Source organism: Varroa destructor, unplaced genomic scaffold, assembly GCF_002443255.2.
Source record: "Varroa destructor unplaced genomic scaffold, Vdes_3.0 BEIS01000002.1, whole genome shotgun sequence".
Classification (NCBI taxonomy): domain Eukaryota; kingdom Metazoa; phylum Arthropoda; class Arachnida; order Mesostigmata; family Varroidae; genus Varroa; species Varroa destructor.
In genome coordinates, this window is record NW_019211455.1 from 58,367,016 (window position 1) to 58,392,511 (window position 25,496).

The 25,496-nt window shown below is 39.9% G+C and overlaps 1 protein-coding gene across 5 annotated transcripts in view; it reads right to left on the reverse strand.

Annotated features, from left to right (window-relative positions):
• Nucleotides 1-25,496, reverse strand: part of LOC147758062 (uncharacterized) — a 114,509-nt gene that overhangs the window by 28,260 nt on the left and 60,753 nt on the right. For 2 of the 5 annotated variants that reach the window (XR_015320629.1, XR_015320628.1), the window contains exon 1: nt 2,359-2,886. The exons of 2 other annotated variants lie outside the window; for them this stretch is intronic. The gene's annotated coding sequence lies outside the window, so the exon portion shown is untranslated. One more of the 5 variants, XR_015320630.1, reaches the window with a different exon arrangement.

Sequence of the window (25,496 nt, forward strand, 5' to 3'; positions counted from 1 at the left end):
CCAAACGTATAGCCAATGAAACAAAACAGACGCCAACGAAGGCGTCTGTTCGGGCTTCGCTTTAATCGTGATCATTAGTATTTTATGTGATTAGCTTTTCATCACTCATAGTCAATGGCTCGATCTCGTTAACTTTCTGTAAAGTTTCGCAAATCAAAGTATGAGTAAGTCATTTCTTTCAGTTTGTGCAGCACTCAAATATCGAGCGTCGTTTTGTAGTCGGCTTTCTTCAATTAATGTTTTAAAATTGTTCGATGGTATATATTGCATTTTTTGGCCATGTCATAGGTATTAACATGTCGCCTTTCCCTAATTTTCACAATAACTTCATTAACTTTTTTTTCGTAATTCGACCAATACTACTAGGAGTATCTTTTCCGTCCAGAAGCAAAACCGTAAAATCATTTTTCATTAGCCTAAGCCGCATTTGGCCTTTATTATTATTATTTATATTATTATTAATAGTAAAATTACAACACATTTATGCAGAACTTTCATTCATCTTAACGTGCATTATTCTGCGTCTCAACAAAGGCATGTTCAGCACCCTACCACTGCCATACTTCAGCTTTGGAATGGCCCTACACCGATGCGAGTCACATACCTGAGATATATGACATTGAAGCCATCCAGGTAAACCGCCAATATTTCTTTGACCACCCGATATATGTCGTCTACTGCTGAAAATCGACACGTTTCTGTTTCTCGGTGATGATGGAATCTACCGACGATTGATGAGAACGCTAGATAGAGAGGCTTCCAAGGACACTTTAGGAGGAGGCTTTAAGAGCGAAAATCAGGACGTTAAAGACTACACAAAAGGATACTGTATTTCAGGACATCAAACGGAATAACGAGTTTTACGATCACGATTTTTAAGCAAACAGAGTTTGGACAGTGCTTCCCTGTTAAGGGGCAATTCAATACGGGGTCTCCCACTCAATTAGGGATACTTTTAAACGCTAATTTTTGAATTTCAATTGAAACACTGAATATGAACAAGGAACACAACGTCTGGAATTAGGTTTAGAATAGATGAAAACATTTGTAGGGCACTCTGGAGCCAGACTGCGTAATGACTAACACCATAAACCTGCTTGAAGCACATCTAAGTCATAGTTAAAATATGGATACGTTGCGTCGCGTACCAGAGATGGTTGGGGCTAGAAAACGTAATCAAACAACAACGAAAGCGGCGTAGCCAGGAGGGTCAAATACGCAGTCCCTACAGTCAGTCCTTTCAAACAGGTCACCAAGATCGATACTATATACCGTAATGTAGAAAGATGCTCTCGGGCTCTGGCTTCAATATGCGAGAGATAAAGGGAAGCACTTAATATACACCGTTGGCTGTGGTTTGAAAATTGTTCAAGTCTTTGGATACGGTAAATAGCTCCGGAGAACCTATTATCATTTAGGTTGTGTTAGGTTTTTCTATCCATTTACAATGCAGTCTTCAGAAACCCAAATTGGCTATTTAATAATAAGTGCTTTTTTGAGTAACAATCTATAAAAGTGACGTAATCCAATACATCAATTGTACAGTCTGAACTGACGGCCTTTGTCCTGTTCGACGTTAGACGACAGATGGTCCGTTGACTTTTTATTGACGCAGGAAAGGCTGAAACGGAGGAGCTATTAAAAGTGAAATCGGTTTGCCGGCAGCAAACGCATCGACGCTTTTACACAATAGCCAACACAAAGAGTCAGGAACAGAAAATTACCAAAGAAGAATCGTAGCCTCGGCAAAAACGTTTGCGCCGTTTTTGCGTAGGCTACGATTCTGAACGCCGCGAACGTAACAGTCGCCAAGGTCAACCGAAGCGGCATTATACACGTTAACAAAGGAGTGATATTGTTGAAGTTGAGCTAGGCACTAGTGTCACGCCAATATTATGGTTAATATAAACACTCGCGTAGCCAGTTCAGGTGTATAAAATAACCCAAGCAAATCTGAGTAGATATTCTTCAGAAGAACTAATCGCAATTTTTTCGGCGGTAGTATAGGCAGAGCGTTAGACAGACGACGATGAGGTTCGAAGTCCAAAAGCAGCCTTAGGAACGAACAAAGTCGCCACTGAATTTGCAAACTTTGCCTCTACATAAGGAAATCTGTTTTTACAAATATTGGCATGTAGTCTGAAGTCGAACCGAATGAACAAAACGATAATAGGGTTCACCGTATCACAAAACAGATTTGAGGTTTGATTTTCGATCGCTGCACTTTCTCACAACAGCTCTCGTATACACCACAGTGAAAGATCTATTTGAGCCATTTTTAACGTAAAATATCCGATCAAATGGTGTGAGCTGTGGCTATTTATGATGAATGTTTGACCATTTGGCTTGCACAGTTACCTTACGGGCTTGCACAGAGCCGACCGGGCCGCAGTACACGGGAGGCTGGAGTGATGCGGATGGACAATACGCGTTGATTTAAATGCATTGTCAGTAGCCATGAAGAGCGAGCGTGGCGACGACTGCCGGTACCAATCTTAACGGTGGCAAATAATGGTGGAAGATGCGAAATAGATTGAACTGAATAGAAATAGTAGCTATAGGCCTTGCTGGTGGATCGCCCTGTCCGTCAGAGAGGTCTAGCAAGGTAGTTGATTCCTAAAACATGTCCAAAACAAAATGGTGTCTCAATAAGATGTGTGCGCTCGATATTTGATTGGACCATTCTTCTCTTTACAGTAACTGATGCCAATAACCTAAATGTAACAGCAAGGTACTGTTTTACCGTACATTCAGGAGGATTTTGGCGAAAATAGCGGTTTTACTTCCAACATGACGAGTATCTGCACACTACCATTACCAAGTAAGAGCATGTCTTAGTACGAATCTTTAAAAAAGATGGATTATATAAAAAATTTCACAGAGTCCTTGCCATTACTCAGACCTAAGACCAATAGACCGTTCATTGCGGCGCTTGTTTGAAGACAAAGTCCACGCCAGGAAATCGAGACTGGATGATTTGAAAGTCATAGTGGAACGACAACGCCACACCAAGTCAGTGTTTGCTAAAATTATTAAACCAGTGACCTGCTGTTATTAGCAGTGTGTCTTCCTTTTTCATTAATGTACTGTGAAAAACTATACATTTTATGTTTGTTTTTTTCGCAACTTAACTAATAATTGTATGTAAATAAAAACTGAAGTTATTCCAACAGCGCGGACATTTTTGGAACATTTTACATATATAGTCAAAAAGCATGAGCCGGCATCCATTTGAGAACTAAGGTGCTAATAATCAGTCATCCACTTTGGAACAATGGTTCTACAGTTATCAGAAGTATCTTATCTAGTCAGTCATAGCAATAGCCGCCTTGTCACGTCACCCGGCTTAATTTCAACTTCACCCGCTGCGCCTCACCTTTACACTCAATAGCAACCGTAAGACTGCACTAGCAGCTGTTGAAGTCCCGTTAGTAATTCAAGTTCTTCATCATGTTAGGGTATTTATTACCGCGAGTGCATCCGGGGGCCGATGATATTCCGCGTCAGTAACAGCATCAACTATTCGAAAGCAGCAGTAGCAGCAGCCTTCGTTCTCCATCAGGCTTTTAATCCCTTCCACCACCCCAACCACCGGTCGCCGTTTCTCAATGTAATCTCTTTGCTATCTACGCCAGTTAAAAAACTTTTTTGTGCCTCTACGTAGCCGCTGTATCACGTCGTTGTCGTACGTATCTGTCGATGTTCCTCTGTGCGTATATACGCAGCCGCAAGTGCAGCTGTTCCGAACTTGGGAAGTAGCACAATCCGAAAAACTTTTGTTCTAATATTTTCAGATATGTCATACCGTTGACATTTTCATTGTACTTCTTTAAAGGTTGCAAAAACTGACTGGAATGATGATAGGATGAATTATGTAGGCTACGTATATAGAAGTTGATGACGTAGCCTAACAAAGATCTAAATATGGCCATATGGTGAATGACATCAATAAGTGCCGATGCTATATCATACAGTTAATGTCATGGATATGTGTTGTATAACAGTGAGTCGGTTTTCAGTTATAAAGGATAATCTAAATTGCGGCTAATCGGATGAGAAGATCTATCATTCTCTTATCAAGGTGGAACTAAGTTCCTGGGGTTAATAGGTCCGCCGTTTTTATATGCGCTTCTATGCCTGAACGTGATGGAGTGAGTGTGCGCGTCTGTTTATGTTAGTACTTAGCCTCAATGGTGAATTTGAGTCAAGTGATTAATCTCAAGTAAAGCTTTCACGTCGTCATGTGAGGATGGAAGAGCAAATAACAGGGTTCCGCTTGAGTAAAACAACAACCATTGGCCGCGGACATCATAATAAGGTCTGCAGATTCTCATCGACAGAAGGGGGCATCGCGTGGGGTAGCAAGGCGAAAAAGGCATCTGTCCTGCTTGATTAGCTCAATTCCATGTTAATAATGCAATAAAGAAAATTAACGCGGGCAATTATTCTGAGGTAAAGCAGGTTTTCTACCAAAGTATTGTAAATATAGCACTCTTCAATGGCAAGACGATGGAAGTATTGCCATGCATACCGCACGTATTAAATACATACCGTGTGTACCTCCTTATGTATAAAACAACATCTTTACACACAGTACAAATATATATATATATATATATATATATATATATATATATATATATAATTGTTTTTGTGGCAGTTGAAGAAGCAATGTCGTTTCCCTTTTGAAAAGGTTAATTAATGCTTTTTCACTGTTTACTGATAACTTCTAACAAAAACGGCAAATAGCTACCACAATGTTTTGTACACGTTCTTCAATATGAAGTACTACAAGAATGATTTAACTACGACTACCGCGGCCAAAATACAAAGACGCACCTAAAGCTTATTTGAAAGTTAGCTTATCTATAAAAGGATTTGCGTATATCAAAAGCATTGAAATAACTCAATATTACTAGAAATGCTGGTTACAACTGTATAGGTAAAGCAAACGTCATTTAATGTTGCTTCATATATATACAGACTTTGGCAGAAGGCAAAGGTTTTACCATGAAATTCGGTCTACTTTCCTAATGTCTGGAATAGCTCAAAGGCGGGCAATGTACAAGTTGCGCCTGTTAGTTAACTAGTAAGTCTTGTCTGTTTTCGCATCTGATGGAGTATCAAGCGCTTACTGCAGCGAGGCCGCAGAGAACGCGCTACTACGTAGTCTTGATGTGGTGACCGTTTCTTTACCGTCAAGCGGATCAGTGATTTATTGCCGGCGTCGCAGAAGTTAAAATTCAGATTACGTGATGAGAGAGGCAATACAAACAGTACTATTAAAAAGTAATCAGCAACAGCACTCGATAAGAAACTCTCCCAGATGCTGTTGTTAATTGCTTTCAGCTTGCTGTTTACTACTGGTGTCACGTAATAACGAACGTTCTCCATATGCCTACTTGAAAGTAGGCATATGGAGAACGTTCGTTAGGTAAAGGTTTCTCAAGTTTCCGAACAGTGACATGTGTGCCATGTCCCATTCAGCGCAAAGGGTGCCGCATCTCGAACACGTAAATATCTTAGGAATGGCTGTTGGGTATTAATGTTGCTATATAGGAATTCCTCTAGTTATTGCTATATTCTTCCGTCATACATACGGTTTGAGATCTCTGTAGGTGGCAGATCACCTGAACAGGTCAGATAAAAAAAAAATACTCAATTCTTTACAAAAATAATTTAGTTGCCCATGTTTATTTTGGAATCAACATATGGCCTGAAGTGTCACTTTCAATATAGGTGTAACTTGAAGGATGATAGCTTCCCACGACAGCAGATGGGAGCAGCGACTAAAGAAAATCTCAAGGAGATCTGCCGAACAGCCTCTTCCCTTGAGTATCGGCTTGTCCGTATGGAGGTGTAAGGTAAATATAGGATAATTGCGTTTGTTCTCTATGAACAAATTATTGTTAAAACGTGCTGTACCGTTGTAATGTTTTAACATTTGCTTTATCAGATGTTTGTTTTTTTTTTTTACTTATTTTGTCTCTTCCGGTCAGACGATTTCAATAAACAAAAAATACTTACTTCTAAACTCCCTATTCGGTTTTCACAGTTGGATATCCATCAGAGAATGATGACTGACATGCGCACCTCACAAAATACTGAACCAACAACTAATTTATTTGAAAATTACAGGAGTATCGTTCACATTTACTTCTATCAGTGTGGATATTACCGATTCTATTAGGCCGAAAAACTTAACTACGATATTTTAGCGCCATGAGACAACGAGTTTAAGGCACAGTTGTTTTTTTAACTTTCGTCGATGGGTGACCTTCATGGCACATATTCCAGGTTGCTCACCGAAGGCAAAAAAGGTTTAACCTCGATTGTGTAGAACCATTAGAGGGCAGAACTGTAAATGAGTAATAAATAGCGACTGAGATCACTGTGGGCTGATACAGAATATCATTGACTTTCATTCAGATCCCCTGTCATAGAGGCGCACCGCATGGACCTCATTTAAGTAAAGTGTCGCGCCTATGTGCCAGATCTTGCGTTCAAAAACACGCTTATTACCACCATGGTTCGTCAACCGCAGCAGGCCGACCTCATTGAGAGTGAAGATCTCCCTGTATATCGTAAATTGTTAGGTGTTGTTACCTCTGAGATGTAGAACCATCAACATAAAAGCTGTAAAGAGATCAGCCAATCTAAGTACCGGCGCGCTTGTCGTGATTTGGATCTCCGACAAAAATTCTTAACCTGTGATCATCCTATACAGTGGAATAACATGGTTGCCATACCTACCGTATGCCTGTAAAAGCGTGCCACGATTTTTCAAACGTCACCCAATATTCTGCCTGCAGAACAAATAGATGAACTACAATGTTTGTACAAGTGCCTAACCATCTTGAAAAAGTGCCTGGATTAACAGCTCTTCACTACTCGTAAAGGAATAGCGTTTACCTGAGTACTTGTAAAGCACTTCTCAAAACAGCAAGGAACAAACGTTTCTTACCACTGGGTGTCCAAGCTCTGTTGCAGTGTGGAATGCAGACTCTTCCGAAGGTGGTCGGATCTCTATACTTTGCACCTATTTCTGACTGAAGGTTGTTAATTTTCGTTCCTCAGAAAACTCACGGATGCTGCAAAAGACTGATTTAGGGTTCCAGATGTACCAAGAGCTTTGACGTCGATTCTGGAACGAACCAATAAGTAAACGTCTGCGTAGAAGCAGAGGAGACTAGAATGATATCTACATCCTTCTCACAGGAACTAAAGGTAAAGATAGCAAAACCAGAGAGACAGTCCCAAATGATTGTGCTTGTCAAAGCTGACATCAGGCAGAATAAAAGCTGACATTGCTGCATTCAAAGTAAATGGCGGTTTAAGTACATTACTAACAAAGGCTTCACAGCCTATCTCTATGCTGACCGTAATTAATAAGCATAATTGCTGATTTAATTTTCAATTGATTTAATGAGCATATTTTAAGCATATATATAGTAGCACTGGAGTTTAGAGGAAGAGCAATAGAAGATTTTGTTTTCAAAGGACATTTCCTCTAGCAAATGTAATGGATCAAAATATGTAACCCGTTGGCCTTTGTGATAACGAGCGACCTTACGCGGCAAAAATCGGACCATTCATTCAACTCTGAAATCAGTACGTGGTGCGGAGCAGTTCTTTACGTAGTATGAATTGTAATTTCTCTGAATCCGATAAGGAATCGCTGATCTGGCTGACAACAACGAAACAGCAACTATATCAAGTTCTACCAAAGTTACATAGTGGTGCGTTCTTTACGATCAGGCTACGTCAAACTCGTTATCCAGTCGGACGCGAAAACAGTTACTCGTTAAATCGGCTGGACAACTGGATTTGGCTTTGACGAACGCAACTAAATTTTGAGCTACTTTGGATAGTTTTCACGATAACAAAAAAGGTAGATGAATTCCATGCTAAAATTTTTGACAAATTGCCATTTGCTAAAACTTGTAGTTATACAAACATTCTCTTAAGTATTAAACAGTAATGCGCAACTTAATAACAGGTAATATAATCCTGACTCCAATCAATAGTGATCAATTAGCCTACGCTGCCGGTTATTGATGAAACCGCAATGCTCAATAAATGTAAACCAACAAATAGCAATAGCACGTTCAGACGTTGGTGGAGATCTCTTTGAGTACGCAATGTGCTCGTCGCATAGGACGTATCTGTGGTGATTGCATTGTCCGTTGATGTTGTACAGATATAATGGTGAATGCATGACTCCCCGAGGGCTGGCACGGCATCCGTTGCCGCCAACCCGTATTCGCATTACGCGACCATTGACGAACAAACCACCTCTGGGCGATGCAATAACAACCTGCAGCGAAAGCATTGTCTCCATAGAGCACAGAACGATTGAGGGGGAACGTATATAGAGAGCGTGTTTCTTCCCGTTGCGGCCGAGCAGTTCTGTGATTGTGTCAATGCAGCCGCAAGGTAGACCGACTAGACTAACGGTCCCAAAAGGACCGTTGTTGGACGAGCGAACGATGTCCACGCAAACTGACTTTACGCACAAGGATAAAGGCGTGATTTTTATATTGGAATAATGCATTGCTGGGATGTGTCATAGCCAAAGAACAGGAACGCTCCTTAACCGATGTCCTGGAATATCGCAGCCCTGCTGATAAAAGCACAGCCAGTGTTTGCATCGTCCATGAAAGTGGACTGTTTAGGATTATACCAAATTATGAAGGTTTTGCGTTGGTCTTATTATGGGGGTAGGGCCCGTCACGTGAACAGGTTACGTTACGGAACTACATCCTACGTAACAGATGCGGCTATATTGAATACTTCTGAAGATAATACTCTCCACGCAGACACATTGGAACGAAAATTCCACGCATTTATAATCACCTGTCTTTAAAAGTAATATATAGGTGACTCACTACAGCTGTTTCTCTTGTTGTTTAATGCCGACAGAGTACAACTTTTAAGTGCCTTTACCTCAGGGAAGTGTGCAGATGTGGTCGCTAACATCAGTGTAACTAAGTCTTCAGAATGGCCTGTCACAGGCTTCAGAAGACAACTACATACATCCAAGGGTGTACTCGCCGTGTAGTCTATTTCGCCATGTAGGTCGCCCTTAAAATATAGGAACTGTTAGTGAGTGGGTGCAGCTCTAATGGGTGGCTGTCGTACAAATGTAAAATGCTGCGAACAAATCACCCCAATGCTTACTACAGGATGACTTCGCTTGTAGTAGAATACTAAGCGCAGTGGAAATAGAGTCGTAGGCCTTAAGCAAATAAAGCATCCGTGCAGGAAACCTATGTTCGAGAAACGTAATCGCCATCTTCGCTTAGAATTAACGTACTGTTTCTAACTAACGGGCCAAGCTTAGTTAAGGCCGAACAGGGCTTTCGTAGCACAACAAATAGAACAAGTGCTGTCTGTCACTAATTACATACTACACCCAGTTACATAGTTATACTACTAAGCAAAGTAATGAAACATACGAATATATAACCGTAAAATTCTGAACATATTTATTACCTCGTTTTTATCGCATGCAAAACTTATGACTGGTAAACTTCCCGGGGTAAGAAGCTCCGGTCGCATATATAATAACTTAAATAAAAATTTCGTCACAAGAGCGGGAGATGTCTTATGATGGAGGCCGAATTGAATATGGATCTAACGTAGGTTTGAGACAAGTGAATAAGTTCTTATTTGGTGAGTCAAGCGATATTAATTATGACACTACATTCTATCCAAATAGTTTCAAGCTAGTAGAAGTTACCAGTGCGTTTTGGAAACTAAGACGACAGCCGCAGGTAGCAAACGAATACATGTTGTTTATTCAGAACATGCAATGAAACAAAACACTTACTGTAGCTAGGCTATTCCTTAGTAGAAAATTATCGACGGAAGGTATCTGTCTGTAAGGGAAATTGGATATTTGGGAAGCACGAAGGACCACCTTCAGGTCGCTTGAAAGACCGACGAAAGCACTAAGAATTGTCAGATTTAAGAACGGCGTGGTTCAAATCGAACCACATTGCGTTTTCCCTTTGGAGGCACTCGGTGGCTCGAATACGAGGCGTTAGTAGATATGTAGTCGACGTGGGCAGAATCGTAGAGCAAAAAGGGGGTGTTTCGAGTTTGGCCATTTACCAACGCCAACAACAGTAGTAGAATCGGGAAGCTCGGGGGGTCGATGCATTGTAAAGAATGTCGTCTATGCTGACGAACCAACTTTTAGGGCACTTTAGTGCAGGAGTGACGCACTCCTAGTGTTGAACGTAGGGAGGATAGAGGCGACATAGACGTTTGCATAGTAGACAGGCGTTTTTGACCATTTGTTGTCATGCCATAACGTCATCTTCTACTTGCGTAAAAAAATAACACTTAAAGTAATGTTTCAAGCAGGACTGGAACTCTTAAAAGCCACTTTTTAAGACAGTCCTATGGACAAAATTAGGCTACTATGGCTTTATTGTGTACGCAAATACCTGCAATATAATATGAATGTGGCTCATTAACTTTCACGGACTAAGTATTATGTATTATGAGCGATAGTACACACGTTGGTTTTAGAAGCGATTATCAATATAGGCGTACTAAATAGTTTTGCTAGCACGCGTTTAACTTTTATGTATATATTTGTAATATGTATCGTTTTTTCGAGAGAAATGCGTCTCAAACGCATTTACTATGTAAAGTTAGTTGTGCGCGTTTATACACGTGGAAAGGCTTACAAATCCGCGTCATTGATTAAGTACGTAGATTGGTCTCTTCAAGCCGACAGAGGTCCAGACTAGTGCAAACTGTGGCTTTGGACACGATGCCTTTTTTGTGATCACTTATATGACCGGGGAGTGCTCTATGTCCAGCGATGCATTAGCCACGCTGTCGTCTGCTAGCGCATGTCGTTCGGTTAAATGATTGAAAACACAGGCCAGAGAGTGCTATTTGATGTAACCACTCACAGGTACCTTGACGCTGTAATTAAAGCCGGTCGAATTTGAAATCTGGCCATGTTGCTCTTCTGTGGGTTTGTTAACGGAAGCTCTAGTTGCATGTCGTTGCACGACATCGATATTCTATAAGCATCCCAATTATAGAGACCAATGATGGTTTGGAAAAACATTTTACTATTACAGAAAATGGGTCAAGTTCATTAGAGAAATGGAATCGGAGTTTCTTTTTTGAAAATGCATCTTCCAAAAATCCTCAATTCTTTGAAGTGGAAACTTCAGTCTAAGAAATTTTAATGTTGAAGTGTCTTTGTTATTGTAGAATCAGATATCAACAATGGATGTGGTTCGACGTCGTATCCGCTTTGTAGCCTATTATTAATCTTTCGAAAGTGAAACGTACCTATCTAATCTATATGCATGCGCATTTAATACATGTCGTAGAATTCATTGTATCATTCATGTCGATACCCTGTCTTCTTTTTATCGTTAGAAGGTGTCCCTATCATGGACTTGCTTCAATGGCTCGTGTCGTGTATAACAGTGAAAAAATTGGCTGCTGTTAAATAAATAATAATATAAATAAACAGCAAAAACTGTACTAGACAGGATGTCACAAGAAAATGCTACGTCTCGACGCGCCGTCGGCTTTGTCGGCTCCACAGTGAAAGCATCATCATCCCCAAAAAAATTCGAGTGACCACCCCACCTTCATGCCCGGCCAGTCGATGGCAATCCCCACTATTCTCCTCAATGCACGACACACCGCATCGTACGTCACCCTACAACGCTCCCTCTCACTCGCCCTTTCTCTAATATATATATATGTATATAGTGTATATCGGGACGATACCCCATGCAACAGCACGGGATGACGTGCCAGCTGATGACGCTGCCGCGGATCGGAGCCTCGAAGCAGCGGCCGTCGTATTTAAATATTTATGGCACACAGATCCGGTAGTTGCTAGCTTGGCTGATTCCGACGACGATGATGACCCCCCTCTTCCGTCCCTCTGTCCCGTTGAGGTCTGAGATCTTTGAAGCTTGCTAGCCCTACGAGAAGGAAGGAAGTGGTCACTTTGAGATGATTTCGACGTCGTGGCTTGTCATTAGGTAGATACTGATGACCGAGTCGTTGAACGGTGAATCCTATGAAATGTCGCAATAGGATCTTGTTGCGGAGGAACACAAAATGATATTGACGCATTACGATTATCAATATCTATATATGAATATATATATATATATATATATACATATACCACCAAATCAATTCTAAACGCAGCAGAATGCGAGATGCAACGAAAACGGGCATCACATAATGATAAAAATCGGGAAGTGGCTACCGTGCAGATTATTCATCGTGAAAAAGCCTGCACTCTTGCCGCATTCTTAGCGTTTAAGATAGGCGTACGTTATTTGCCACATGTGAGATGATGCGCGTCATCATTCGCGACAAATGTCTAAACCGGGATAAGTTTCGAATCGACAGACGCAGTAGATGGGCAGAAAATGCTTTGACGTAATAGAATTACGCATAACACCGACAATAATGCAAGAATAATATCCCTCTTATTCCTTTACCTACTGCCTTCTTGCCAACCGCAAGATGTTGACAATATCCTCCGAAATTACATAGACAAGAAATTATAACACGGGCCAACGGTCGTCACGTTGACGTTGCAGCTCACCTAAAATAGAGCCTGATCCCGATGTTGTACCGAGGAGGTGACATCGATGACTCGTTCAAACAATGAAAATACCCGAAAGCCATAGAAGAACCTAACCCTACTCTAAAATGATCGTTGTCAATTTAAAATACACCAATAGTCGATTTACTAGGGTGCGCTATAGCATATCTGAAGCGTGCGCTTATAACAGTAAATTATAAAAATTACCTAATCAGCGTAGCCCATTCATATATGAACTGTACAGGAGCATCAAGAAAGAATATAAGGAGTTGAATCGGTTGCCTGGCAGGAAGGCAGCGTTTGCGATGCATAAAAAAAAATACGCTTGTTGTGCGTATTTGAAGCTAAATACAACCCAGTACGCCAATTGTCACTTCAGCTTTGTATTTTTTTTTTATCGAGAACCAAGTGATAACATGCATAATCAGGAATACGTATTTAACAGTGCAGAGATAGCTTACTTAAATAAATCTATCTTACCTACGAGCCAACTATTTCTGCCGGTCGACAAGAGTGCCCATTTGAAATATAAACTAATGGAGCTAAGTGAACGGACTGTTTTTTTCATTTGGTTACCGCCTTCCTCACTAGTGCACATGGGGCTAGATACTCGGAGGATGTACGCACACCAACACCCAAGCACAGCAGCGGCGACGCTGTCAACTTGTGCAGCAGTCAGCATTTTTTCCTGATTATATTATCATCGCAATGGACGCGAACATATATTTTATTCGAGCAGACCTCGGGTATCGCTTTCAGCATAGCGGCCGTGTGGGCACTGTGAGGCGGTGGCCATTTTGCCGGTATTCCAAGCACGTTCGAGGTCTTCGAAAAGGGCAACCCAACTGAACCTTTCGAGCTGCAGCGGCAGTAGAACGACGCTTGCCGGACGGCCTTCCTGCAGACTGAAGCCAACGTAGCCAGCCGCCATGATCCACAAGAAAACGCGCAGATTCCTTCATATGGTGGTGGATATCGATTGAGGCAAACCGCGCTTACGCCACATAACTCTATTTTGGGTACGTTTGTGCAGCAGCACGTATTCCGCAGTAATGTACCGCCATTATGGAATGGCTTGATTTGTAGTTTTATTGTTACCTACAAATATGCTCCTGGATCTTCTTTGCTCTATTGATAAAATGCTTCCCTTTCTTTTACGAGATGATCGACTCCTATTATTTTGTGATAACCAACCCCGAGAATGTCCCTAAGCAGTTGGTTTAATGTTCTAATATGAGCGTATCTGTGTGTGGGATAGCGCTCCTTTTAGAATGTTTTTTCGGGGCCTTTAACTGGCCAATGAATTTTTATTCATAAGGTTTCATTTATTGACGACGATAAACGTGGCGTACGGCACGTTGAATTAATCATGAAATACATTCACCAGAATGACGTGTCCTACTACAAAACGCATATCAATTTCGTTCACTGATAAAAATTAATACATTACTTTATGCAAAAGAACTAAAAAGAAATGGTACATTTTTTGTAATATACAGTTCTAATCTTTAGATACACAGAGATCGTAGCTTCTCAGAGAAGGTGATCAAAAGTATGCAATCCCCTGATCACATATCGGTTATGACAGGACCAGAGAACGTCTGACCGACAACGCCTAACGTCATACATTTGCGCCCTTGCACGAGCATCGTATGATATTTATTCGCGTCTCGATCATCCCACCGATCAGAAACTATGGCTTGTATATCGGTGTTCTTCCGCACAGGAATAACCACCTAATGGCGCACTGCAAAAATCAAACTGCACATCAATATTTGATTAAGTATCTTTTTCATAATAGGCCCGGGTAAACATATCCAAGTTAGTTTTATTTTGCAGTATACCACACTAGACGAAAGTGTATGACATGTAAAGTATCCCGTGATGAGCACTGAAATAGAACAAATGTTACAAATTGTGACGTCGCGCACAGTGTGCGGGGTATCATGGAATCCTTGATCGAAGCCAATTGAAGTAACCTATTCCCTCGAGAGGAACTCACAAGGGAAAGGAAGTCACCAATCAACGATCGTCAAAACAAAACACACTTTGGATCGCTTTGATATTCAAATCGGGTCGCAAAAAACAGAGCATTTGATAGACAGGGGCGGCGGCGGCGGCGGCTCACAGCAGAAGCGGTAAATGAGCGAAAAGAAGTGATGAAATATTAGCATGCGCTTCTGGGAATTCGGAAGATCGAAGATGATTAATGTGGATTTTGCGTTCACAAACTAAGCGATGACTTCCGGCAGTAACTAGAAGATTCTGCAGAGAAGTGGTTATTCGGCATACCAATAACAAAAGTAGGTTTCCAAAAACTTACCATACAAATTTCTCAAGCCTGACACTTCGTGCAGCATAGAATGTATGTATTGTTTATAGATTAGATCTAGGGTATCAGTATGGAGAATTAAGTGCAATTAGGTTGAATTCTGTCAGATTATGTAAGCTGTTCATGAACAACAGTTGCATCTGGCGTTGTCGTATATCCATTAGCTGAATCTGCTGGGTCCAATAACGATTCTCATTTGAAACGGATGCGATAACAGTATAACAATTTCTTCCTTAGATTTTTTCAAAACTCCATACCAGAGGCTACCGGGTGGCAAACAGCGTTAATCGGAGAAAACTTGCAAACCTCTTGCATGGTAAAAAGTCAAAGGAAGAGACACAAAAAGAAAAAGGGAAAGAGCCAGAAAAACACGAAACGGAGACAGAGATTGCAATATTTCAGTTTAATTATTATTATTTATTAATCAATTAATCCATGCGCTTAAGATATACCAAAGGGCTTTGCAGACGAAGAAGAAACAACTGCGTCGGTCAACTAAAGTTGTTAAGTGGTGAAATTCGACGTCACTACCTGAGTATGGATTTGCAAGGCCAAAAACCAAACATTTCTGTTTTGGGGAAATCAAGTTGCCATTGATTTTTACCAAAGCAAAACAGCTTCCTTGCAAGCAGACATAATATAATCTTCTTATTATTACTGAATTACAAACTTTAATGGATCCTTGTTTAATGTCATACGATTTCTCCAGAAATTGCCTTCTGGCATGCGTGTACAAGTCAAGTGCGACTAATTACATAACAAAACGGACATTTTTCGAAAAATATAATAAGTTTTTTTCATTGTTTTACTACTGATCCAAGGATAACGTGATCCCTGGTTTCGTTTTCGCGCGATGTTTACAGAAGCCATTCAGCTCCAGCCTGCGCTTATATGTACACATGTAGAATTACCCGATGTCGCATAGGGGTCCCGCAGTTCTTATTGGAAGCCAGCATTTCGCATCCAGACAAGATAATCTTGAATTAATACACACACATGCACACATGTACGCGTAACAACAAGGCAAAGAATGGCAACGGACTCGTAGAGCAGCACACAATGAACAGGAAGTGAAAACAGAAGACTTTCACGAGAAATCGATAGAACACAGGTAGCCATGTCCCTAGAGAGAAACCGAACCGCCTTAGGATATATACAAGTGTCTATATATGGTCTATATCTGTAAGAACCGCAACACAGCACAACGTTAGGGGACGTCATCGCAGATATCTTCCCGTTTGTTTCATCAGTGAACACAATCCTAGATAGATGACGATGTACCTATCCCAGTCTTCTATCTATATCTGCAGACGTCACAATTCCACAGTGAGCATTGCACACAGAACAATCAACCTCAAATGCCGTTCCTGAAAACTCGTATTTTGTTTTCTTTTTGATATAGAATAACTATCGGAAGTTGAAAAAGTATCGGGGCATGTGTCGACCCAGGATCTGAGAACAGCGGGAAGAAAGTGTGCTATAGCTTAAAGAACAGCAGTGAACACCTCACATTACAATGTGAAATACCCAAAAGTCCTAGAAATAAAGCCCCATGTCCCTGAAAAAGTGTATTGAGGGTGCAAACCTGCTGTGGCTGTATTAGGTATACAGAGTTCGTCTTATTTTGTAGATGCAGCTTTATGGGAATATTCTCTATTCACCCACCAGCGCTCGTGTAACCTGACTAATGCGGACGATTTATTTGGTGACAGTATTGTTTTCACAACTCGAATTCCTGCTGGACTTTATGGGCATTTCAGTTGCGCTAGAAATTAATCGGCAAGATCTAACTCAGCTTTCTGTATGCTACCGTTTTTTAAACAAAGTCTCCTGATGTAAGGCCAAAATTTCGTGGGTCAATTTGGCCATCTTGAGGACAACTTAGGACTGTTGCGCACTCTTTTAAAACGCAGGGTTGTTACCGAGCCGATAACAGAATGATCAACAGCCGACCAGAGTCAAATGTTGCAACGTCTGAATGAAACGTAAGGAGTTCACTGGCGTTTTTGTTTTTGGAATGTCAATCTATCCTAAAATGTCTTATGTTGACCTTCGTTGAATAAACATAAGCAGTCGTATCGCTGAAATGGAATTTCGAAGGTCCGGCAAATCTTTTTTTCTTTAGCGTCATTCTGATCATCAGTCGTTGTCAGATACGGTAGTATATATACTAGAAAATCAATCGAGTGATGTCTAAACAGATGATACTTTCTTAGGTTGTAAGGCTAAGGCATCCGCATCTACCGACGATATAGCCACAGGTGGGGAACAATCCATTTACAATTTGGGTACCTAACTGCTGTTTTCGAAATTATCAAATTCTCTTAAACCATTACGGGTGATTACTGTGCATTTTTTTTATTTGACTTGCGGGATAGGCGAGTATGCTGACGTTTTTGACAGGAAGTGCTTTAAGCATTTATACTCTGCTACTGTTTTTACATATACGAAATGGCAAAGACAAAATTTTACTTAGTTTAATTCATCTTATATACAACACGTTATATGTATCTTTTCCGTGGTTTACTTTTTTCTCATTTAGATAACATTGAATTTTAAACTGCTGCGCTTAAATTACTATTATTACCGTATAATTTAGATATAGCTATTTGTAAATGCTGTCTCTCTGTCGAGCAAACTGCGGGCTTATAGGATTAAATTAGCCCACATTATCTGTTTGAATAATTAATAGGTGTCATGGCGGTTCTAAATTGTGCCGTGTTCGCTCGTGCGGTTCTTGTTTACACATTTTGTCGAAGTCTATGCAGATACACTACATGACTCCAATCTGCGCAAAATAGTGTTGACCTGATCGTTTGTTACTCGTTTATGAGTAGATCATTTCATGAAACATTGACGCTCTAAATAAATTGTTTAGACCAAAATGGGCAATTTTCGTTTAAGTATCAACGAGCGTCAATGTATTTGATGGTGCTGAAGAGCTATACCGTTGCAGACGAAATCCTTTTCATGGTAAAATCAACATGTTTAGCATTTTCTCAATACATGCCGAGCATTGAGATCTATTCAAATCAGTGAATGTGCTCGTTGGCGTGGATAGATATCACCTGTATGCATGCTTGTACCATATTTAAATAGCCCGAAGGCATTCAAGAATTCAGCGCAAGCGATGTATATGGCAGGGAACGTTTTGGCTTTTCTAGGAACAATCTCGCTTTTTTAGAATCACTTAGCTATTACATTGCAGATAAAGATATTTTCGATTTCGATGGTAGGTCGCGCAATCATCGATGGATTTTATTGAAGAAGTAATTTCTCATCGGAAATTTCATTGACATTATTATTATTATTTCTGCCCGCGATCTTTGGCAGCCTACAAATAATCAGAATAGAACTCTTAATGCTTGGACTCTGCGGTGATTCAACTATCCATTTTATAGGAGATTCTGGGCGACCGCAAATGAAACATTCATTTGTAATCATCTATCAATCATTTGATTCTTAGTAGTTTGTCATTCTTTTCTAAGCGTGCTAAAAAATTTGTCGTAACAATAGACGAGTATACTACGGTTGAGCAGAATAATTAGATATGAGCCCTCAATGCCATCATACACATGAAAATAACTAGTTTTGTATTTTACTCTTCAGGCCCATCTAACCTTGAGTAAATCTGAAAAATCCATCCTGCTATCAGCAGGTCCTTCCACCGGATACATCACAATAGGTCAGACTTCTATGAATTGCGAAGAAATTATTAGAAATGGCACTTTCAAGTTTTCCATTTTAGCATATTTGAAGGGCTAGTTATCAGCTTAAAGTTCACGGTTTATGGAATAAAGCATCTTAAAGGGTCAGTCTAGATGGCCGTTCATCTAGGTTTTCCGAAAGCTCCACCGCTAATTTTTTTGCTATGAGTAGCCTCAGGATCAGTTTCTTTCATTGGAAATAAATTCGAACTCCGCGATTCAATTTTCAGCTCGAGTTATACCAAGACAAAGGGTCGTATTTAATTTTCAAGACAAAATTTAGGACTCCAAAATAGCGCCTGCGGGACTCGTTCTCTATTTTTTAATGGAACGTATTTACTGATGAGTTGTTACTAAAAAAAAATTGTTTCGCTTTTATCAGCTCATGTGGGAACGTGTTCGAACACGCTTAGGTGTAACGCAAAGCCCCCTTCGACACTGACTCCAGTACCAACTTTTGTTCTATCTGTTTAATTATCCGCAGCCTCAGTCTCAGCAAGGTCGGCATGTATGCCTGCCTCGCCCGTTTTTTAAACAAAGAAGAAAAGACTCTTCCTCAAGCCCTTATGCCTGCAGAATTCATGGATACAGTAACCTTAATTTCTCTGTTAGACTTACCCATACGTTCGGGCGTGTGTGAGATGTTGCTCGTTTCGTCTTAGAAGGAAACACTGCTATTTATTTAACTGATATTAACATTTTTTTCAACAACATAGAAGCCCCTAGATTTTAAGTACATTTCAACATCTTTATAACATCAGTTTTAGCACGGTGGTATTTATGTTTGTCCTTTTAGTTCAGGAAAAGAACGCTTGATCTAATTAAAATTTAATGTTGTAAGCGCCTGATGTGAAGCTCTTAAAAAACGCAAAAGATTTTTTAGGTCTATATCAAGTACATTTTCCTCTACAAAAGGCAGCACCATGGTACCCTCTAAGCTAATTAAATTTATGAGTAAAAATCAGTTGACTGTGTGATTAGTGCTACATGGGATACATAAGTAGTATTTTACATGTACATGATAAAAATACGCGACATCTTATTTTTTGTCTTTGGTCGAGTTTGAGCGTCTAATAAAATAATTACACAATAATTAGACGGCTGGTATGCTCTCGTGTGATATTCTGATTTTTGGTTCAATTGTTTGGAGACCAACTTTAATAATACCTTATTATTAGGGAAGCTAAACAAAAACTTTCTAGATTGCAGTCTTTTCGCAAAGATATCGAACGATTAGGTGCTTTGCCTTTTGAGCCTTAGTGCAACCTACCAAGTGCAAGTTTGTACAAAATTAATGGACATCAGTCACACCTAACGAGGTGACGAGCCCAGCATGCACTTAGTATGTAGAATTTCTAAGAAATGTTTTACACGTACATACGTTCAAAGACGAACTTTTGAACAATTTTCCTAGGAAAAGATTTTTTAAATAATGTCTCAGATATTAATTCGATATATTTGTAAATACATATTACAGGGCCTTAATGCATATGGATGTACTAAAGCCCTCTAAGGGGCAAAATCGCGTTATAGATTATATTTATTCATATATTCTAGTCTTCCCTAATTATTCAATCAGAAGCACCAATTTTCCTACAATTTATCTGGCTTGAGGATTTTAAATACTGTACCGGACTTATATTTATAGAAAGGATCAAATCTACTGGACGCTAATCTGCGCGAGTATGCATATTGTGTATTTACAAAAAGTTAAATCATTGAAATCCCCTACAACCAGTCGGTAGTAACGAACGTCGGATGCCAGGCTAGCCTTCGAACTAACTAGTGATTTTAGAAATAGTTAGCATCTAAAAGACTGTACCTGTAAGAGCCATCGTGCTATGAAAAATCGTAACTTTTCAATGACTCCATTTGCAAGGAAGTGGGTGGCTGTACCACAGCGGTCACAGTCGCCCTTAGCTTTATGGGGTAACTTTCAGTATGCTACGGAATGAGGGCAGTTACCTCCTAACTGAGCTTGGTTTCCCAAAATTATCTACAAAATTGACTGGACAGCTTACATTGGGAAGGCAGAAGGCGAGAAACTCTATTATGCCTCGCCGCAGGAAATTGTTGGAAAGCTTACGGATAATAAGCATGGAGTCATCCTAGATACAATGGGTATGCTGGAATTATATGGCTCGTTCTGGACTTGTAGTAGATTTTCCGAATATTATTATAAATCAAAAAAAAAAAACAGTCAGGCGGTTTGCTTCTCATTGTGGGAATCAGCTTAACGCGTAGAAATCGTTAGACTGGATCGCTAAAATTGATGCTCTCATTCGGTTGAACTGTTTCACGCAGTCAGTCGATCTCTCAAAGTGAATGGGGGCAATGGTATTAAAAATTTGCAGTCAGCCGTTTTTGACAATTTTTTTTTACACGAAAAGTTTTATTTGTGTAAATATGCAATTGTATTTAACATGGTAATCCGCACCGTGCTAATGGTAATGTTGTGGACCACTACTCCGGCTAGAGTGCATGCGAATTTTTTCGGTTGCTGTTTATTGGACTATACGATGGTCTTGTTGAGCCGATATGTTATTGCGTTATTCTCTCTAACACAGTCATTGCAGGCTTTATCTCATGCGCGGTGTATCTCTCTATACGTTTCTAAGGGTTTTTGTTTATTATTTGAGATATCTACATGTGCTAAGGCCTCTTACGTGTCTACTACGTGCTTCGATTTCTTTACGGCCATGTTGTATTGCATTGGAGAGGTATTTCATTAAGTTGTTTAGTAACGAGGGCTTCAACAAATTTTCGCGTCGTAACAGTCCGGCCCGATCGTTTACTTGCCCCTTTGAGGACGAGAACTATATATCTGTAAATGCCGGTAAGCGTATAGTATCGTAACTCTTTCGAAGCGTGCTTTAGAAGATTAAATTTAGTAAGCGGTTGCCTGCTAGTTAGGTACGTGTGACGTTATGGGCGTCGTGATTCCAGCAACTATGTTGTCGGCTTGTTTTGTCGAGTGTTGGAGTTCATCAGTAGCATAAGCTTCCATATTTCCTAGAACAGTATTTTTGCTCTACTGAATAATGATCCTGGTACAATGGCTTTTAATCCCTAACGAAGCTTTTTTAATGCAGGTATTTCTGCCTCTAATAGCTTTAAAATGCTCATAGAGGCGGCTCCACATGCCAGAAAATAATATTTTAAATGTGTTTAACTATGGCCCTGTACATAGTTTTTACAGCTAGTAGGGAAGAACATTCGTGTGTTTTTGCTAGTTTTGCAATCACTGCCCTAATTTAGATTTTAACGTGCTCAGATACTCTTGCTAGGTTAATTTCTTATCTAATGTAAGTTCTGGGTATTTTATCTTATATCATTATTGAATGTGGGGCAGTCGCATGTGCTTCTTGGCTAATTTTGGCATGTTGTCCTGTGAAATGTTAATCCTGCCTGGAACTTGTTTATTCGGCGATTGGAAGTTGTATACTGAGATTTTTCCCGCTGTGAGCCCATGTCTGAACATTCTAAAAGGATTTCTTTAGTCCGCCTTTATGTATTCGTGTTTGAAATCTATGCGCAATGCGTACGTTTTTTTCAAAAGTTATTGATGCCAGGGTAGTTGGGCCACATGTATTTCCATCTTCCAAGGCCTTGATAAGCTGTTCTACTTCTTTTTTGTATCTGGAAACAGCAAACTTCGTATATACAGTTTTTGGCCGATAATTTAGCATTTGATCTTCCAGTGTGGATTGGTTTCGCTATGGCAGATTCTTTCTTTTTTCAAGGTGATAATTGTTTCTGCTGAAATATGTTGGTAGAGTTTGCCTTTTTTTTTATCTCCTAACTTTGTATGTATTACGCGGCACGCTTCTTTTGAATGATCTACTTTATTAATTGTATGTATAAATCTTCTGCTTTACATATGATTTCCTTAATTTTGTTTCTGTATTGTCTACGCCTTACGTAAGGTGGCGACTGATCACCGCATAGACGACGCAGTCTATTTTACCCGTAGAGACCCAGGCCTCAATGGGGTATCTCCTCTGATGTGACTGACTGGTATCTTCGCTACGCTTTTGCAGTTTACAATTTTATCAATATCTACATTGCCTTTTGAAAATCGGTCGTTTTATGTCTTTTTTATTTTTTTTTTTTATTTATTTTTTATTTATTTATTTATGTTTTATGTTTTTATGATGTCTGAAACTTGCTTTCGTGAATTTTGAGCCAAATTTCCATATTCGATTTCCCCTACGTATCCTAAGTTCTAGCTTCAGAATGCCACAATCTGATACGTCTTCAGAGTAGACGACCTTGCACCTGAACAAATTGATATTGCTCGATCTCAAACACATGATCTGTTGTCGTATGAGCTTTTACACCGGCCTTGTGTAAAAGCCTTTGCTTGTGTGGCCAGTTTCTGCCATGCGGATAAACTTTCTTATAATACGTTTGTCTTTGTTCGTTTTAGAATAGGCACAAGACATGTCAATATTAGTATTCGTGAACCACGGTCTATCAGATGGAGGCTCTATGCATTTTAGAATTTTAGAGAAATTACCGAGGCTCGAAAGTTTCCCGGTAAAAAGCTGGAGGCTTCTATAATTTGCAATATTGTACAAACAAATATTTACTGTACCAGCTTTTACATTGTTCATTTGCGATCCTATATGATATGATGCAATCTTATCTTGAATGAAGAGAGCCGCTCCCCGCATCGATTTGTATCTTGACCTGCAAACTACCTTTTTTACCCATTTATGTTAGACCTTCTTTATCTATGTGTATATATTTAGATGTAATATGATTGTGATTACTCTTGCGTCTAATTTTTTCGTGTTAGCACCTTCGAATGTGTACAGGTTCCTTTATCTAAAATGGGAAGTTCTGCCTTGAACTGAATGAACTGGTGTGTTCTGGTCCCAGCTGAGCATCGGCGTACAGATTTAGTCCTTACGGCTCGGAGGCTTATATTTTATCACACTTTTATTATTTTAGTATAGGTGTAACCGGCTAATGGCTAGTTTTCTTGCTGATTGGCCTTTGGTGTTCCTGTTGATAATATTTTATGATGTATTATTTGCATTTTCGATATTGTCAGCTTCAGTACACATTGTTACTTAGTTTCGATGCTAAAATTTCTTGGTACTTTTTTTTTCTAGGATAAAATATGTGAATCACAAAAGTACCACAAGCAGTATTTCATTGTTTCAGCACGTCTCCCTAATGATTTAGTAGTTAGCAGTATGTTTCTGTTTTTTTTTAATATATTGAGAATAGAGACACAATTGTCGCAAGAGATTTTCTTACAAGCGTCTAGATTGCTGTCTCTGCCAGCTTATTTTGTTCAACAGTCATTCCTATGATACTCGATAAATCTTTGATCGATTTCAGTGTACCAATTTGACGCTGTTGCCGTCGCAATCTTTCCTTTGGCAGATTCCCTCCACCAATGCACTCGTTATCGATCTAATTTTATTACAGTTCGCTTCCGTTTTTAATCCTGTAGTGCTAATTTAAAAAGGTTATGAAAAAAAATAAGAAAAAAAAAAACAGCTTTTAATTGATGCATTGTCATCTTCTAGCGCGATGATTACTGCCGTCAGCGGTTCCTTACTTTCACGCAAGTGGCTGTTCGGTTTTTTTTTTTTGGAAAATCTATCACATCGTAAATTTTGACACTGTACGCACTTGAGTGTTTTTCCTTTCTTCGACGTATTTTGAACGAACTCACTCACTTTATTGGGGCTACGGAGATGTGACATTCTTTACTTCAGTTTACTTTATTCTGCAATAATCATCTCAAGCATTTGTATTATATTTTGTGTCGATTTTAGAAGATTGTTGTGAAATATTTGCAAAATATAATTTATAACAAAATTCTTCCTACTATACTAGATGTTAGCTTTTAAATCGATGCCCTTTAGGAAAATGTCGTCAATTCTGTAACAAGACAGCTGACTCTGACACCCGACTTCGCTGAGGCCGTTTATTACCGGTATGTAAAAGCATTGAAATAATGGAAAACTAGAACTTTAATTGTGATTATCTTTTCAAAGGGCTCGTTATTCACTCAGGATATAGAATAGCATGATTATAAAATTATCGTCAATCCATTTTAGATCTGGTTAGCCCCATCATTCCGAAAGTATAATTCCACATCTCTCAGAGACATGTACATGTTTTCCGTACCTGGAGTTCATCACAATCGATGTTCTCTATATCGCTTAAAGATGCAAGTTCTAAGTAGCGCTCTCTGGGAGCTTTGAGCGACCCTATAAGCCTGACATTTAGTAAGGCCGAACTCATTAGCTTATTAGCGGGCGCCAGTAAGGCGCTAAAGCCGGCTTTGTGAACCAGCTTTTACCGGCATGTTCTACTCAGGTTAGGCAAAACCCCAGTGAAGATTTAACATGCTCATGAGAATGTTCTGGATGAGTTGCCAAAATGGGAGCTGAAACGAACGTTTCTAAATAGGCGTCCAAAGAACTTATCAACAGCGATGCCTCACGCAATGAAGTAGTCTCGGAAAGTGAATTAAAAGTGTGTCAAACCATAATATCGAGAGGCAAAATGGGAACCAAACTTAAAACAAGTCACCTACGAGTTTCTAGCATTATCTTGAACGAGTAGGGAGCGGGTTATCGCTTGGCAGACCAAAAAAAAAAAGGGCAGCCCGGATAGCTACGGAAGCATCATGAAAAGGCAGCTTGCGTCCCGTCGAGAGAGGGGTCGAATAACCCACACGCGACGGGTTACAAGCCCCCGACTTTCATCAAACAATTAGCTTTTTCGAGAGAGCCTCACCAGTGACGAAGTTAAAGACAAAAAGAACGCACAGCACCATATCCACACACAACATGCTGTCAAACGGGGAACAAATATTGTA